Genomic DNA, 18,717 nt, shown 5'->3' on the forward strand with positions numbered 1-18,717 from the left:
TTGTGAACGCCTAAAAAAAATTGTATGCAAGCGTGGACCCCTTTGAATTGTAAATATAGGTATTCACATGCTTTTGATTGATCATAGTCATTTTTTGCAGACCACTTAGACATAGTCTGAGGACCCCCAGGGGCCTGTAGACCACAGGTTGAAAACCACTGGACTAGATGATCTCTTGAAGTCCCTTCCAGCCTTTCTTCTCCTATGTCTGTGTCATCCTGTATACAGGAGACTGTATTATTATGTGTGTATGCAGTGCACACAGGTTGCATTCAGGTTGCATATGCACTGGAACCTTAATTCTGACACAGAGGGGTACCTGGGCAATTTTGTGCCCTGTGTAGTGGTGACTCATGGGGCTCTGACTGGTATTTTGACCCCCCTAAGTCGGTGCTGGGGCTTGTTCCCCACTTCCCACTGCCTTAGTTGCACCACTGTTCTGATATTTTCCAATCTCTAAGCACCTGTTTTGCAATCTTCTTGTTTTTTAACATAATGTCCCACTGTGAGGGCACTGCCTGATATAAACCCTCATGTTAACATAATGTTTTTGTATATAATCTATTCTATCAAATGGAAAGAGAAAGGCATATTCAGCCTATAGGCTTTAAAAGGGAATAGAAGCCACCCTGGGTCACCCTTTGGCTGGAACAGCGATAGGGGGAAAGGAGTATTTTTACGGTTTTACTTGTTATCGCTCTCTTTCTTTTTTTTTTTTTAAACTGAAATATGTTTCCTTGGGAGGATAAGTGGGTTTCAGGGACAACCACACCTCCCCTTTGAGAAAAGCATGGGAAGGAGAATGGAGGGGGGGGGGAGGCAGGACTCCCTTGCCCGTAACAGACAGGTGGGGAAGTATGGGGGGAATACTTGTTTTTCTTGTACAGAAGTATTGAATGTGGGTTGTAAAATTAGGTTCGCTTGGATGGAGGGGACAGCTAGTCAGAAGCAGGGGAGTGGAAAATGGGGGGGATTGCTCTTGAATTTTGGGGGGAAGCATTTTTTGTGGTACCTTATCTTCATATTTTATTTTGTTTCTATACTTTTTTGGCTTTTATTGTAAGCTGTCCTGAGCCATTTTTAGGGAAGCATGGCTTATAAATTCAATAAATAAGCAACGTAAATAACAGACAGCCTTTGTTAATATCTTGAGTCCATCTTTCCAACATCTTGCATCTGTTACTAATCTTCAACTGTAAATTCTTTGGAGCAGGAACTGTATCATCTTACATGTCTGCAGTGTCCCACGGGAAGGTTGGGTGCTTCCTGTGCCCCTGAAGTTCTGCATTATAATATAATAAAATAAAGAACCAATAATAAGGATAATAAAGACGAAACTCTCAGTTAAGCTGATACAAAACTGATGGAATTCCTCTAGTTTCATTGGCATTAGAGTGGATTTTTGTCAACAAAGCTAAAATATAAAAGACGCTACTGATAATTATAGTATTTATCCCAATAATGTTAAATTCAATCCAATCTAACTAGCCAAATCTAACTGAAATGAGATTAGACTACATCCTATGTGTCCCTCCATCCTGCCTGATCTTAACACAGGTCTTCATACCCCTGCATTATGATTTTGTGTGCATTGTCTTAGTAGTAGCTGTGTCCTAATGCTAAATCCCCATCAGAGGGCAGAGGTAGTCTTGAATGAGACCCATAATCAGTTTAGATAAGAGCATCTATGGGTGCAGCAGTTATTACTTCTCTTTTGAGGCAGCACTTGATGTAAATAACTAGGGTGATCCAAAGTCTAAAGAGACGCTGGGTATTTGTTGCATAAAGAATGGAAAGGACAAGTTTGAGAACATACAGTCTGTCCACACACTGCACTCAGAGAGAGAGCTTCACTGGGATAAACAGAACCTAGTGCCAGGACAGGCTCAAACTAATGTGGGACCCCTAGAAAAAACATTACATTCAGCCCTGATCTGGCCTCCATCTAAACTGGACAATGGAATTAGTTTAGTTTCTGAACAATCTCATATTCTGGGTTGGTATAATACAGGTGGCTTAAAACCACCTTTACCACCCACTCATATTGCCAAGCATAAGACAAATGCAATTAATGACTGAACCTGGAGTCTGGTGTAGCAAGTTTAGCCTAACATGAGTTATTTCCTAATCCACTCTGGGAAACAAGCAAGTTGAGCCTAAAATGGGTCATTCCTAATCCAAAGTGGTATATCAGCACTGTGTCTGCAGGGGCAGCAGCCCTACTTCTTAGCATTACTACTGTCATAGCTTAGTGAGTCAGCAGTATAGGTAGTTCCTGTAGAACCAGTTGCTGCTCTGAAATAAACTTCAGATTGGGTGGGCAAAGTACATTAGATAAATACACAAAATTATAGGGCATTGGTAATGGTCTGGATCACTAAACTGTCTGTTCCAAGTGTAACACCTGCTTTTTTTTAAAGATATACAAGTTCTATTTAGAATGCAGCTTGTTTGCGTTGTCAGCCAGAGCTGGTCTCCTGAGAAACATGCTTTCAAATTTAAGTTTGTTTTTTTGTTTGGTTTGTTGTTGTTGTTTTTTAAATTGCCTGAGTTATGAGGGAGGGAGACAGCGGTAGGGAATATACCAGCACTGAGATAACATCTACTAATAAAATTCTGAGTCATGATACCAAAAACATGACAAAGCCAGAACGGAAATACGGAGCGCCCGAGCAAGGGACTAACATAAGAGGGATGGGGGTAAGGAGGGGAACGCCACTAGGTTAACAGAAAATACAATTACTACCACAATGACAGATCTAAAGTCTACTGAAAGTAATGGAAAGAATCCCATTGACTTCAATGAACTGTGTGTCAAGCCTCATGTTATTTAATGATAGATTCTCATTCTGGATTAGCTTTTCATATAAATATATCATTTAATATATAAAAAATCACCATCTGGGTCTCATCTGTTATATACTCTGGATTTTTTCATGCTAAACTAATCTGGGAATTTCCTGCCACTTCAAATTTGGTGGTTGTAAAGTTGTGTGGGTAGGTAGGTAGGTAGGTAGATGGATGCTTTTATGCCTGCATTCCACGTTAACTGAATTGTCCTCCCTTTTCCGTACTATTCAATCCCATCAAGTGTGGGACTTCAGATGTCAGCGTCATTTTTGAAGTCAGTAGAATTAATCTGACTCAAAGTACAGCACAGACCCAAAATACAATACAGGGAGAAATAATGTCAAAGATTCTTTTAACCCATCACTGATATGTCTCAGATCTGATAATCCTTTTAACATTATTGGATGATTCAGCCTTTCACGTGTAAATAATTTATAGCAATGCAAACAAGGGAACTCATTTGTGTGGAAACAGAAATTAATATAGCTCTTATGACGTAAAGTCTCCTCCCACTTCCCATGGTATTTGCATTTCAAAAGTACTTATTCTTACAAGGATAAAAAGAACCAATTCCAATGGAAATTCAGTGGAATTTGGATGGTCCTGTCCCTTTGGTTCCCTTGAAAATTCCAGTCATAGCACTGAGTGCTATTGAGAAACAGCAAAAATAAATATAATGGCAAACAAAGGGGCTGGATTTGCAGCTTTGTAGAGTGAAACCTCTAACAAGTCATGGAATAGATAAAAATTGAACAGAGGAAGTGTCTTCACACAAGTGTGTCTCCAGTTTGACCAGAAAGGAGCATGACTAATGTAGAAAAAGTTCTTTGGTTTCCTTAAGTTCTTCAGCAGTGGATTTCTAACAGTATCAACAAATGCCAATTGATGATTTTCATGAAGTGGACATTCAGCTAGTGGACCAAGATTCATCCATTCATCTCTCATGAGCTTCTTCCACTTAGACAAAATCTGAATATCTATACCAATATTATTTGTGAATACAGTCTTGTCTCAATGGTGGCTGCATTTCTTACCATTTTATCTTAATCAGGATCTCCTCTACTCCTTAGTTTTCATGTATCCATGCAAATCAGTGATGCTTAAATTTCTGGGGCATAGAAATTCTTTGTCATTGGCCCCCACATATACCTCAAGTTAATAGACACAGCTTGTCAAAAAAATAGGAAAAAAATCCAGGAAATGTTGAAAAGTTCCTAAGTTATTTCCATTCTCCAAAGCTAGAAAAGGGACACAATGAATATATTTAGAATGTATATGAACACCATAATAAAATACTGTATTTTTCCTTCTTTACTCCTTTATTTCTCTCCATAAAAAGGTGTGGGAACCAGGAGAAAACAAGAAACCAAAAATAACATTTTTTTTCATTTTTCAAATTTTTAAAATTTTGAAGAAAATGTTCTTGCAAAGTATTCCATTTTCAAAAAATGGTTATTTTTTCCTACAAAAAGTAGATGTGTTTAGGATTTTTTCCAACTAGCTGTATTCTAAAGCTATAGCTTCTTGAACATAAATCCCAAAACTCTAACACAAAAATCTGGGAGGCAGGGGAACAAGGAAGTAAATGGCCCTCCAGTACCTTAGCCCAATAGTTTATTGGTTGGGGCACTCCCCTCTGGAAGGAGAAGACTTTAAACTTCCCTCACGTGAAGGGGAGATTGAATCTACATCTCTCTAACTTCCCAACACAGTGCTCTAATCACAGGCCACAGATTAGACATCATCTATCCCTCATCTTGAAACTGAGCCACTGCACCTTTCATTTAATAGTCCTTGGCTGGAGGACAGTGGGTAAGTTTCTACCCTGTTGGAAGCAAGCATCCAGAACCCAGGGCCCTTCCACAATGACAGTCTGAGGAGCCTCGCGTCTTCTAGCTCCGTGTCTTCTTCCTGGACCCATATAGCTCCCTCTCCTGGCCGTTAAAGAACTAGCTAATGCCTCATAGATAGGGCGCTATTCTGGGAAGTTGAAGAGATGCAGGTCCAAACCCCAATTCGTGAGGAGACCTAGAATCTGGGGCTCACATTTCTTGGGCAAGTGCCTTGACCATTGTGCTAGAAGTGGGAGGGTTCCCCTCCTCCTCCATCTAAACACCCTCTAGTCATGAGTTTTTGCCCAACCACATTTTCAGGATTCATAAATGTATGGAACTGCCTGCTTGTCCAACCAGCACACAGCCTACTGCGCATGTTCAGTAGCTGTGTGGCACACAAACTATGCATAAGTACCAAAACAAACAGTCACGCAACTGAGTAGGTGCCATTTGGGTACAGAAAGCGAAATAGGATTCTTCCCTATGCCGCTGCCTTTCATTGGATTTATATATACTTTTCTGACCAGATTTATTCCCAATAGAGCAGTGATGTCATATTTTGTAGGTCTCATTTCACACAGAGAAAAATAATGTTCAACTTACTGTGTAAGTGGCTAAGAAACAATATTCCCAAAATAGGCATTGTCCTTCCTGTAAAATACATTCCTGTCTTGGGATGTATTTGCCTTCCCAGGCACCTCAAAATTCCTTCCCCGCCCTCTGCTTATGTATTGGGAAGCACTTCAACAACCAAGTACTTAATTTCCAGGCCAATTAAATCCCCATCTCACTCACCCCTTCGTTGTTTTTTCTAGAAACGGCAGTAGCCTCATATCTCCTTCCCAGGCTTTGTTTGTACCATTTTCCAGATAGCAGGAAGCCATTTATTTAATCCTGTTGACACCTACATTCCATGTAGGAGTAGACAAACAGGATTTTAAATAATTATTCATTAGCATATTGCCTCTTTATGTGTCACCCTATATTCCTATTTTAATGGATGAAGGGAGTTTATTTCAGGCTTAAACAAAAAGTACAATGCACCAGCCATTCTCATATTACAAATGCAGACTTTACAATCAAAAGGTTAGTTATAATGTGGCAATTGCTTGCCATAACAATTATCTACCAGCAAAAGAACTGTAAAGCTTACTTAATAATTGTTTATAAAATGCTTTAGAATCCACAAATGGAAAATGGATAAGAAATGGAAATACTATGATTTCTATTCATTGCTAATTTTTCAAAGAGCTGGACACTGCAGCAGTTAAAATGGTAGCTGTTGGTTTACCCTGATGTTCTGAAATGCAGTACTGAAAACATGAGTTATGGTGGTGACTCCTGCGGGTCAGTGTTGTGGTACAGTTGTATGACAGTTTATGGATAGGAAGTCCTGTTTCCACCCGTGCCATTACACATGAACAACGTGTGCTCCTGGCAGCTGGGCACGGGGGGCACAGCAGTGGCAGGAGTGCAGTGGTGGCAGCAGGAAGCAGGAGCTCCTGCAGACGCCACCAGCACTGTTGGTGGGGGGGTGCCAGTCTTTTTGTAGGGGGTGCATCACCACAATCGGGGTGTACATGCACCCACGTGCACCCTCTATACATCACCCCTGCTATTACAGATGCAGTAGATAAACTGTACGTGCACTTGCATCTAATGAAGTACATAGATACATGCAACACAGACATATTTTTTAAAAAGTGCCAGTGAATTTGCTCCTCCATTCTAAGTAGCCAAAAAGCAGGTTTGTACAGCTGTAGAAATTATGAAGAACACACACAAAACAAGTACACCCATGATCGCATTGGTGCCCATAATCCTGGTGTTCCTCCTTTATCTGTTACTGTACTTCATTGATAGAGATGGACTTCATCAAGAAAAGAAAGTATAGACATGACTGAATGAAGTATGCATTACTTTTGTCTGTATCTGGCAAAGACAAACAAATCAGTAGTCTGTGGACCTGGAATGCCTTCTCTTTATTATTTACTGTGCAGCCATTTCCATTGAACTTCCAACTGATTCACCAGCAGCTGAAAAGGAAATTGATTAGGGTTGCTGAGGCTGAACAATAACATTTTTCTGAAATGACAGCTGCAGGGTGAGATGAGAAAACAGCACAGATGACAATGGTGATGCCGTAGGGAAGAACTGCTGTAAATTGTTAATCAGAATCTGCTTTAGCAACCAGTATCTTTGAAACAAAAGGAAGAGGCAGAAACAGGCTGTCCAAGATATACATGCACATCTCCTGCTGAAGGCAGTGTGATAGTTGGACTTGCCTTTTTTCTGAAACATGAAATTCCCACTAAAGGCAATACAAGTTCCAATGCCCAGATGGTAATAGATGTAATATAGAGAGTGCTAACATGTATCCAGAGCTTTGGGAATCTAATGAAAGGTACTGTACAAATATAACATTAAACTTATTTGTCATTAGTCTAGAGCAGGGGGTTGTGGGCTGGGTCTGGTCTCCCAAACTATTTTATCTGAACTGTGAAACTCGGGCAATTTGGCTGTGGATCAAAAGTGCATCAACAGCAATTATGCAAGAGACATGGCTTTCTTCAAGTGGTATCTTTTATTGGACCAACTTTGTAGTCAGGATAAAGTTAGACTTTCGTATGCAAGACATTCTTCATCAGGTCTTAAAGTAGTTAGTCAAAGTGGGCATGCAGCAGCAGGTGGCAAGCACTTCAGCAGGAATTTGATGACAGGGGATGCAGGAGCAATGACTGGGTCACAAGTGGCAGCCTGCTTCAGACTGACCTGCATTATTTTGGCCCATCATGCTATAAAGGTTGCTTACCCTGGTCTAAAGATATGAGGCCCAGTTAGGCAAACATGGTACTGCCATTAAATCAATATGAATGTATTGCTCCTATGGTGATAAGTGTCTAACATGAAAAAAAAGAACACTATGGGAACAATCTTGAAATGATTGTCTGCAGAGGTGAAGGACAATATAATGATTCTACACTTGGAAAGCTTGTGAGGCTCAAGTTTAATTTTGCTATTTTGTTAGACTTTTAAAAATAAAAAATTATCATACCTATGAATACTTTCGAACTCATAAAGATGAAAAGTGCTTTTTTAAAAATAAAATTATATTTTAGCTGCTATTCAGTTCACATTCAGCCAAATCAGCTTCCTGTGCGTGATCAGCGGGGATCTGGAAAAATGGAGAAAAACACGGGTTTATCTGAGAAAAATGTGGATTTCTCATTTTAGAGAGAAACACGTGGATTTTCCACTTTTGTAAAGAGATCTCTGCAGGCTGGCAGAGTTCCAGCCTATGAGGAGCAGGAGGAGAGTGGTCAGGCAGGGTGCACCATGTGCATGTATATGCACATGGCCAGCAGGAAGCCTGGAGAGCAGGAAGCCTGGAGAGTAAGTCCAGGGTGGAGTGGGGATTGAGACCCCCATAGGGAGGGAGTTGGGAAGGGCTGGGGCTAGGGCTGTTTCCCAGCTGGGTGGGACTTGGGGTCTGGGGCCCCAGAGGAAAGTGGGACAGGGCTGCAATTGGCTCATGCATTGGGGGGAGGCGGCTCCCCACTGCTGCATGCACTCCCGGGGGGCAAGGGGACCCATGCCCCCCAGATCTGTGCACAGGGTGGGGGGCAAGTTGCCTGCTGCAGGCTTGGGCTCCCCACCCTTCTGTCCTCCCCCTGGGTCTCTGCAGCCCAGCAAGCGGGACCTGGTGTGGCAGTGCAGAGCGTGGCCAGGCAGGGAAGCTCCTTACCACTGCAAGCTCTGCTGCCCTGGCAATGCGCCCCCTGTCCTCCTGCAGCAGCAGGGGCAGCAGAGTGGGGTTGTGCTGCTCACTGTTGCAGGTTGGGCAGGGGGCACATTGCCAAGGGAGCATGGGGCTCACAGCAGCAAGGAGCTTCCCTACCCAGCCCCACTGCTGTGCTGCACCAAGTCCCACCTGCTAGGCTGCAGGGGCCCTGAGGGAGGGTAGCAGGGTGGGGAGCCCACAGCAGGCAACCCACCCCACGCACAGATCTAGGGGGCATGGGTCCCCAACCCTGAACAGCAGTGCACACAGTGGCAGGGCGCTAGTTCCGACCCAAGCCTGCGGTAGGCAACCCCCACTTGTCCTCCACAAGATTAGCTCCTGCTGTGCCACCCATGGGGGTGGTGGAGCTGGGCTCTGCACTTCACTGCACTGCAGCAGCCACTGCCTCCCACAAGAGGCAGGGGGGCTGAGGTGCACCAGCTGGGCTGTGGAGATGTGGCTGGGGAATGAAGGGCACCTGCAGAGCTGAGGGGCTGCAGGTAGGGGGTAAGGGACACCCACAGGGCCAGGGGGGGCTGTGGCTAGGGTGTGAGGGGAACCAACAGGGCTTGGATGGCTGTGGCTTGGGAGTGGGGGCCTGGACTTGTGTCCTGGTGAGCAAAGGGGAGAGGGAAAGCTCTGATTTTTCCATGATAAAAAACCCAAAATCAGATACCAAAATGTATTAGATTAGATGCAGGGGTAGCAGTGGACATAGTCTTCCTGGACTTTCGGAAGGCCTTCGACACTGTCTTTCACCCCGTTCTCATTAAGAAACTGGGGGACTGTGTTGTCGATACCCACACAGTCAAATGGGTTGCCAACTGACTGGAGGGCCGCACCCAGAGAGTGGTGGTGGATGGCTCATTTTCAGCTTGGAGGGATGTGGCCAGTGGGGTTCCGCAGGGCTCAGTCCTTGAGCTTGCACTGTTCAACATCTTCATCAGTGACTTGGACAAGGGGGTAAAAAGCACCCTGTTCAAACTCGCAGATGACACTAAGATGTGGGGAGAAGTGGGCACGCTAGAAGGGAGGAATAGGCTGCAATCGGACCTAGACAGGTTACAGGGTGGGCGGATGAGAATAGGATGGGATTCAACACCGACAAGTGCAAGGTGATGCACGTGGGAAGGAACAACCGGCACCATACCTACAGGTTGGAGAACTCCCTTCTCGTCAGTACACAGACAGAAAAGGATCTTGGCGTCATCACTGATTCCAAGATGAACATGAGCTGGCAGTGTGGGGATGCAGTCAGGAAGGCCAACCGTACCTTGTCCTGCATCCACAGATGCATCTCAAGCAGGTCCAAGGAAGTGATCCTCCCCCTCTATGCAGCACTGGTCAGGCCGCAGCTGGAGTTCTGGGTGCCAGTTCTGGGCACCGCATTTCAAGAGGGATATGGACAACATGGAGAGGGTCCAGAGGAGGGCCAATTGCATGATCAGGGGGCAGCAGGGCAGGTCCTATGAGGAGAGGCTTCAGAACCTGAACCTGTTCAGCCTCCACAAGAGAAGGCTGAGAGGGGATCTTGTGGCCTGTTATAAACTAGTCAGGGGGGATCAGCAGGCATTGGGGGAGTCACTGTTCCCCCAAGCACCACCAGGAGTGACCAGGAATAACGGTCACAAGCTGGCAGAGGATAGATTTAGGCTAGATATCAGGAGGTGCTACTTCACGGTCAGGGTGGCTAGGGTCTGGAACCAGCTTCCAAGAGAAGTGGTGCTGGCTCCTCCCCTGGGGGTCTTTAAGAGGAGGCTAGATTTACACCTTGCTAGGGTCATTTGACCCCAGTACTCTTTCCTGCCACGGCAGGGGGTTGGACTCGATGATCTGCTCAGGTCCCTTCCGACCCTAGAAACTATGAAACTATGTATAGGTGTGACAGGCTAGCTGGTAGTGATTTAGCCCAGGGGTTTTGAAGGAGTAAAAGATGATTGGAGGGCTTGGGATTCCCTTTCCTCACCGATCAGACCCCAGAGACCCACCCTCTGTAACCCCTTGGGTTATCTAGAGGGGGATAAAAGGGGCAGCACAGATGACTCAGGAGAGACCAGTGAGGCACCACAAGGAAGGAGTTTTAAAGAGCTGAGCCAGTGGGGCAGGAGCAGTTGCCTCAGAAGAACCTGAAGGAGCAGGACCTGCAGGCAGCAGTTGGACCCTCAGCAGCGCCACGTGCGGCCGGCAGGAGAGGCTCCCCGCTGGGCTCCAGGATCCCCTGTGAGAGGCTGTGGCCAGCAGGAGAGGCTCCCCAGCTCCACCAAGGATCTGAGCAGTGACCTGAGAGGTTCCCAGCTCTGCTTCCAGCTCCTCCAATAAGAGGCCAGGAAGCTTGATGTGAGGCAGGGGTTCCTGGAAGGTCAAGACCCTTAGCAGTTTGAAGCAGTTCCAGTACTGGTGGTTGTAGGGTAGACTTTTTGCCTACTACATGGGGGCTCTTTGAGTTCAAGTCCCAGCTGGGATGACTTAGGGTGAGTGAAGTGATGGGGAGAAGTTCTCATTGCAATGGAAAGGGGTCATTGTGTTTTCCCTCTTCCCCCCTCCCTTCCAGGTACCTAGGCCCTATATTCCTTGTTATTTGACTTTGTATTTTGTGCCTTTTTGTATTTCACTAACCAGTATTGTTTGTTCTGCTGTTCGTGTTTTATATTTTGTTAACACTGTCTTTTGTTAACTGGATGAATATGCCTATGATGCCTTTATTGAATCCTACCCCCTCAGGGTGTTGTAGTGTCCCCTATACCCCTCTGGTTTATAACTGTTACGTTCTCACTACTGTTCTCTCATTAAAAGTTATATGGTTAAGTCCACATTAGTGATCTGGCTCTGCCCTATAGGGGGAGGAGGGTCGCTACACCTCCCACAGTGCTTGTGCACCTGCTTTTATCCCTTCAATTGGAGAGGGGTTTACATCTTGGAGTATTGCCTGGGCTACATAGGTATTTAGAATTTATTTTATTATGGTGATTGAGGCACTGGTAGGCTTCCAAATTACTTTAAAATTGTAAACATATCAATAAAACATTGTGTTCAAATGATAACTATATAGTGGGGTCTTATTTTAATTGTGGATTTGGAGGGTTTTATAAGAATTTGTGATTTTATTTTACCAGAGAAGATGAGGATCCCTGGTGATCAACTCCACAGCTGCTCATTTTTCTGTGAAAATAGATTTTAACTAGTTTTAGCACCCTGTTCAGGGGCTGCTTGAACCCAGGGCTTGAATAAACTGATCAATGGGCCATTCCCATTGTTCAAGTCATGCTGAAGGTTTTCTTGTATTTTAAGTAACTACTGTATGGAAACAGTCAAAACTGCTTGTGTCATAAACCCTTACTAGGGTCACCCTATAGCTTAGCTTATAGAGGGTGAGATCGTGCTCTACCCTCTTGTTGCCAGAAGGATTCATAGATTTCGTAGACACTAGGGCTGGAAGGGACGCCGGAGGATCATCTAGTCTAGCCCCCTGCCCCAGCAAGATAAACATCCAAATTTCTCTTGAAGGCATTCAGAGTGGGTGCTTGAACCACCTCCGCCAGCAATTTAGTCCAAACCTTGGGGGCTTGGACAGTAAAGTTCTTATGTCCAGCCTCAAATGGTCGCAGAGGAGTTTGTGACCATTCGATCTTGTCATCCCTTGGGGCGCTCTGGTGAACAGATGTTCCCCCAGGTCCTGGTGAATACCCTATATAAAACTTATAAGTAGCCACCAGATCGCCCCTGAGCCTGCGCTTTTCCAGGCTGAAGAGTCCCATAGCTGTCAGCCTCTCATCATAAGATCTGTTTTCCTGACCTCTGATCATGTGTGTGGCTCTCCTCTGCACTCTCTCAAGCTTCCCCACATCCTTTTTGAATTGTGGAGCCCCAAACTGGATGCAGTACTCCAGCTGTAGCCTCACCAAGGCCAAGTACTACAGGAGAATTATGTCCTTGGATTTGCTTGAGAAGCATCTATGGATGCAAGCCAGTGTTTTGCTCGCTTTACTAGCCACAGCATCACATTGATGATCATGACCCCCAAGTCCCTTTCATCCGTGGTGCTAGCATTCAGACCTCACATACAAGGCAATACCAACCCAGAAGCACCAGGCAGGCATGAATTTGTTGCAGTTTCGTTATTGCTGAGCGTGGGTGGTGAGGTGCCTCGTTCTCAGTAGCTACGACCAGCCCGACACAGTTGGCTGCGTTCGTCTGAAGCCAAGGAGAGGGCAGGGTGGCTTTGTGAGCGCGGGGCCGGTTGCAGGGGCGTGCGCCCCTGACCCTCTGAAAGTGCCGGGAGAGGCCACTGGAAGCACCGAGCTGCCCGGACACCGCCGCACTGCGATTCAGGCGAACAAGACTCAGAGACAGATCGACAATGAGCGACAGAGCCCCGGGGGCCTGGCCAGGCCGGCCGCGCTGCGCTATGGGAGGTCGTGGGTAGCCTGCTTGGCCCCGCCCCACGCCGGGTCGACGGGCCTTACCCCTACGCCCAATTGGCGGGTGCGGCTACCGGACCGGTGAAGTGAATGGTCACTGGCCACCGCCGTGGTACGCGTGTGCAGTGCCAGCAGGGCACGCTGGGAGCTGTAGTTTCGGCCCCATCCTGCCTTAGCTGCCGCAGACTGCGCATGCGCCCGACCATCCCGACTTTGGAAAGTCAGGTTGGAGTCGGCCTGGCTGCCATCTTGGCCGTGGGACCGAGGTGCAGTTGCCGTCGCCCCGCCAGGTAAATGACCTGCTGTGCTGCGTACGGTCGCCACGGGCTAGCAGAGGGCTTCATCCCTGCCGCCTCCCCTCGAGGCGGCGCCGTCGGCCTGGGGCTGCGGGTGGCGCGGAACTGGTGGGTGGGCCTGGCCCCGGGGAGCCCCGCGGCCACCGAGCCAGAGGCCGCCACGTCCCTCCCTTCCCCGCCTGCCCTCGGGACGGGCCGGCGGCAGCGCCCGAGCCCTGCCCCCGAGCAGCCCGGCGGGGAGGCTGCTGGGTGCGGCGCGGTCTGGTCTGGTCCGGTCGCTGCGCCCCTGTCCCGCCCCCTCTCCCCTTCTTCCTTCCCTCCTGCCGCTTCCTGCCCTCCGTGGGGCTCCTCCTGCCTTGCCTGTTGCCCCCACTTGGGCGGCCCTGGAGCCGAGCCGCTTGCCTGCCGGCCTGCTCGCCCAGGAATGAGCTCCTGCCAGCCTCCTCCCCCCTAAGCGCAGCCCTCGCTTTGGGGCTCCTTGGCTTTGTCTTGTGAAAACAGACGGATCTTTCTGTCGTGGGCCTGCAGATGCGCCTTGCTGCAGTGTGAGGTTACTGCTGTGCGGTACCAGTAGCGCCTGGTTGACCTGAGCCCATTGTTAGATGACACGTTGGTGCCACTGCTTGTGCAGTGGGAGCATTTGATCCTGGCTGGTAACCTTCCTGGATCCAAACACCCAGCCTTGCCCTTGTGTGACCACAAAACTTCATGGCTATGGGAAGAAGCCTCAATACCATGAAATGACAAAATTATTTATGTGGCACTGATATTTTTCTTCCATCTCACTTCAACTATTTGTTCTGCTTTAGTTAGCTATAATTCACAGTATCCTATGGACTAAGCAGCCTGAGATTTGTGCAAAGCAGAGGTTGAATGGAGTGCAAACCTTAAGACCTGTCTTATGGTCAGGCATCCTTTATATCCTGTGGAGTTCAAGGAAACTTTTGCACACTTTTCTGAAAAATTTAAGAACTCGTATTTAAATAATCTTTTCTATACCCTTGGCTAATGCAGGATTTTTTTGTTTTTCTATCATTTGTTTCTCATTACTTTCTCTTGTTTTTGTTATGGTTTTCTGAAGGCTGAAAGGAAAACCGTTTTGACGAATGTAAACAAGCAGACAAAATGCTATAAGTGAACGACACTAGACTTTAACTGCTGCTGACTTGATCTACCTGAAAAAAGGCTTAGAAAACTAGTAATAAAGGTTTTTCTGTAACACCTGTTCTGCACTCCTGCCTGCAAGCAGTGATTCAAGTTTTGTTCTGCCTTCATAGACTGAAAGTCCAGAACAGTTCATTTGTGACTCTAATTGTAGTTTGGCTTCGTGCAGCTTTGCAAACAAAAAAAGCTTGGTTTAGAGTGTGCCCTCAGTTGTAGTTTTGTTGATAGTTTTAATCATCTCTCTGAATAAATCCACTTCTAAGCGATCATCAGAATAGTACATAACAGTCTGCTCTGTGGTGAATGTTCTTACATCTTTCAATAAAAAAAGTGGTATAAGTACATTTGAAAAGATGAGATGATGCAGTGGAAAATAACTGAAAGTTCTGAATGCCAACTTTTGAAAGCTCCTTACAGATCAAACAGTCACCATGGTGCTTAAATGTAGATGGAGAGAACAAGGAGAATTGAGTTTATGAAGCACTTCTGCCTGTTTTCTTGGTCCTTTCTATCTCCTAGGTCAGGGGTTCTCAACCTTCTTTAGTGTAAGTCCCCCTGGCAGCCAGAGGCTGAGCAGGGGGTTAATAGTTTCATAGATGCTAGGGTTAGAAGGGGCCTCAACAGATCATCGAATCTGATCCCCTGCCTAGGCAGGAAAGAGCATTGGGGTCGGACCACCCCAGCCAGAATGCCTATCCAGCCTTCTCTTAAAGATCCCCAAGGTGGAGGAGAGCACCACCTCCCTTGGAAGCCCATTCCAAATTTTGGCAATCTTTACCATGAAGAAGTTTTTCCTGATATCTGGCCTAAATCTGCTGTCTTTCAGTTTGTGACCGTTGGTCCTTGTTACCCCAAGAGGCACCCTGGTGAACAGAGTATCTCCGATCCCTTGCTGCGTCCCCCTAATGAATTTGTAGGCAGCCACAAGATCACCTCTCAGCCTTCTCTTGTGGAAGCTGAAGAAGTCCAGGTCCCTCAGTCTCTCCTCATAGGGCTTGTCCTGTAAGCCCCTAACCATACAAGTGGCTTTCCTCTGGGCCCTCTTGAATCTATCAACATCTTTCTTAAAGTATGGCCCCCAAAACTGGATGCAGTACTCCCAACTATGATCTGACCAATGCCTCAGAGGGGAAGTATCACCTCCTCGGTTCTCTTTGTCATACATCTACTGATGCATGATAAAGTGCAGTTAGCTTTGATGATTTTGTCTCACTGACGACTCATGCTCATCTTGGCGTCCACTATGACTCCGAGATCCCTTTCCGCTTCTGTGCTGCTGAGAGGGTCACTTCCCAGCCAGTAGCTGTGCTGGATATTTTTGCTCCCCAGGTGCAGCAGTCTGTATTTGTCCTTGTACTGCATCCTATTTTGTACTGCCCACTTTTCTAACCTGTCCAGGTCTGCATGCAATCATTCCCTACCCTCCGGAGTGTGCGTTTCACCCCACAATTTAGTATCATCCACAAACTTGGACAGAGTACACTTCACACCCACATCCAAGTCACTGATGAAGATATTAAAGAGTACAAAGGACTGAACCCTGCAGGACCCCACTACCTGCATCCTTCCAGGTTGATACCAACCTGTCTACTACCACTCTCTGTATGCGAATGCTAATCCAATTTGCCACCCACCGGACTGTGTAAACAGCCTCTTAACTTATTTATGAGAATAAGATGAGATACTGTGTTGAAGGCCTTGCTAAAGTCCAAGAAAACAACATCCACCCCTACTCCTATGTCTAAACATTTTGTGACCCTGTCATAAAACAAAACCAGATTTGTCAGGCATGATCTACCTGCTACAAAGCCGTGCTGGTTTCCCTGCTGCATTATTTTTCCCTCTGGACTCCCACAAAAATGATCCTTCATGATCTTTTCAAAGACCTTTCCAAGGATGGAGGTGAGGCTGACTGGCCTATAATTGCTTGGATCCTCCTTCCTCCCCTGCAGGGGCTGGGCAGGGCAGCTCATCAGGCTAGAGTGTGGGAAGTGGTGGCCCTCTGCGGGGTGGAAGAGCTCACTGGCCTGGTGTATCATGGTGGTCACTGCGTGCGAGCTTTCCCACCTCACAGAGGGGCACTGCTGCCCTTGCCCTGCCCCAGCCCTGCTCCTGGGAGGTGGCAGCGCTCCATCCCCTCCTGCCCACTCATACCCTCTAGGACTTGTCCAAGTATGCCCAGGACTATGCGTACTCCTGGTTGATAACCCGTGTCCTAGGTATTCGATTTCTAATTCATAGTGAAGCAACCAGGAGTTCTGAGGTTTACTTATTTTTAGGACTATTAAATAATTTTGGGAAGGATATTTAATGAATAAGAAAGACAGCAGAGGGACCCAGCCAACTGTAAATTAAAATAACTGGGGTCTCAATTTGTTTATTTAAATTTAAAAATATTTTGGAAAGAGTGTTAAAAATTCTAAAAACAAGTATTTCTGTTTTCTTATAGCTTATAAAATCCATTTGTTTTGTTCCATTTTTCTAGCTCATCTTCTAGTTAACAGACAAATATTGGTTGGGCATTAACATCCCTGATCAATGCACATGCACCCCTGAACAACGGTGTTTTGTAAAAGTTCAGTAAATCAGATTAAACTGTTTTTAAACAGTTGCATCTATACTTTTTTTTCCCCTCATCTTTAAATAAAATTCATAAAAACCTGAATGAAGAAGATAATTAACACACTTCTAAATTTAGGATGAACAACACTATTGACATGTAATTTTAAATTTACCATCTCATTTCTAAGCATTTTCATTTTCAGATTTCTGTCAGTGTGCTGGTTCTGTGGCATTCCCTCATGCTTAAAAAAGGAGTGGCACTTAGCATAGCTGCATGCATAGCTGAGAAAAGAACATTTACAATTGCTTACTGTAAATGAGCTCTGTTCAACTACAGAAACATGATAATATCTGCATGTTTTGTTTCAGAGGGAAAGCAGGATATAGTCACATTTTGCTTATCTACCTTTTGGGGTGTCCAGGTTTTCTAGAATTGACATAGAATCAAGTTAATGCATTCCCTAGTTTGTTTTTTTTAAAAAAGGTTCCAGACAATCCATCTGCTTGGTAGCTTTCTTTGTCTGTGATTTGACAGATACCCTAGCAAATTCTGTGCCTATGGTTGGGAAAAGAAAAGGTAGAGTGCATCCCATTTCCTTCTAGTCCTTCACTGATAGCAGCTAAAGTTTGGATCTTTTTTACTGCAGTATAGGTTTTTGGGCAGAGAGAAGATTTCATTTCTTTTAAATCTAAACTGTACAATGTGTAATTTTTGAGGAAGACATTTGTAAACTGGAAAAGAAGAGTCTTTGAAAAACAGAAAATGAGGCCTTGTCCGTGCAGAATATCCTATTACCCTAATCTTTTAGAAATATGTGACATTTCCCATTAAATTCTAAAGTTATGCATGGAATTTTTATGCTTGCTTTAATAGTTCACAGAGTAAACACCGATTTTAAAAACCTGAGAACATAGATTTTCCTTGAAGAAATATGATGTAAGGGCATTATTGCATTGGTTATTCATTCAAATCATTTAAAGAAGATAGCATATTAATAGGATGATATTTTATAATTTCACTAACTACAGTATTTTCTTGCAATTTATATTTCTTCTTCATGAATGGAACTGCTTTTGTGCTTGAATTTAAATGATTGGTCCTGAACATCATACCTTTTCATTTTAATCAGCACTTTCATTAAAAAGGAAAAAATCTTTCTCAGCAGGATCATTCTTGTATATATGTGTATATTGGGGCGGGCAGTTATTTCGGGCAGAGGGCTGCTTACCCAGTTTTGGTAGGCTGTCAAGGCCTGCATGGCACACCTTGACATGTACCCTGCCCTCTGGTCACCATCTCGGGACCAATGTCCCAATGTCTTGGGACCAGTGTCTCAGGGCCAGCACCAGTGGGGCCCAGAGCAGGGCACAGGCTGGCAGGGGGCTGTGAAGCTGGGCTGGCCTGCACCAGCAGGGAGAATGGGGAACTGGCCCGGTTCCATAGAGCTTCTGCCAGCCAGGACCCTGTACTTTTGCCGCCCTGCTGGCACTGGCCCCGAGACACCAGTGTGGGCCCTGTGCTCCCACTGGCTCCCTGCCCATTCAATCCCAGTGCCCCCCAGCTCTGCGGTACAGGCGGGGGGCAGTGCACAGCCCCAACCCCCTGCTCACTGGCAGGGAAGAAGCTATTGCTGAGCATGGGGAAAAGTGGCCCCTTGCCTGCCCCATGGCTGGCAACCCGTGCTGCAGCTGCTTGCAGCTGTCTGGAGCAGGCACAGGCAGCCCTACCTGGGCTGCAAGCAGCTACAGCAACTCAGGTCAGAGTGGTATTGGTAAGGAGCATTCACAAGGTGGGTGAGGGACCGTTCCCC

At 46.0% G+C, this 18,717-nt stretch overlaps 1 protein-coding gene across 1 annotated transcript in view; it reads left to right on the forward strand.

Moving 5' to 3' along the window:
- The first annotated feature begins 13,055 nt into the window (after nucleotides 1-13,055).
- Nucleotides 13,056-18,717, forward strand: part of ITCH (itchy E3 ubiquitin protein ligase) — a 136,930-nt gene continuing 131,268 nt past the window's right edge. The window contains exon 1 of the mRNA XM_090020495.1: nucleotides 13,056-13,174. The gene's annotated coding sequence lies outside the window, so the exon portion shown is untranslated. The remainder of the gene's footprint in view (nucleotides 13,175-18,717) is intronic.

Source organism: Crocodylus siamensis, chromosome 10 (genome assembly GCF_052110815.1).
Source record: "Crocodylus siamensis isolate JL-2025a chromosome 10, ASM5211081v1, whole genome shotgun sequence".
Taxonomy (NCBI): domain Eukaryota; kingdom Metazoa; phylum Chordata; order Crocodylia; family Crocodylidae; genus Crocodylus; species Crocodylus siamensis.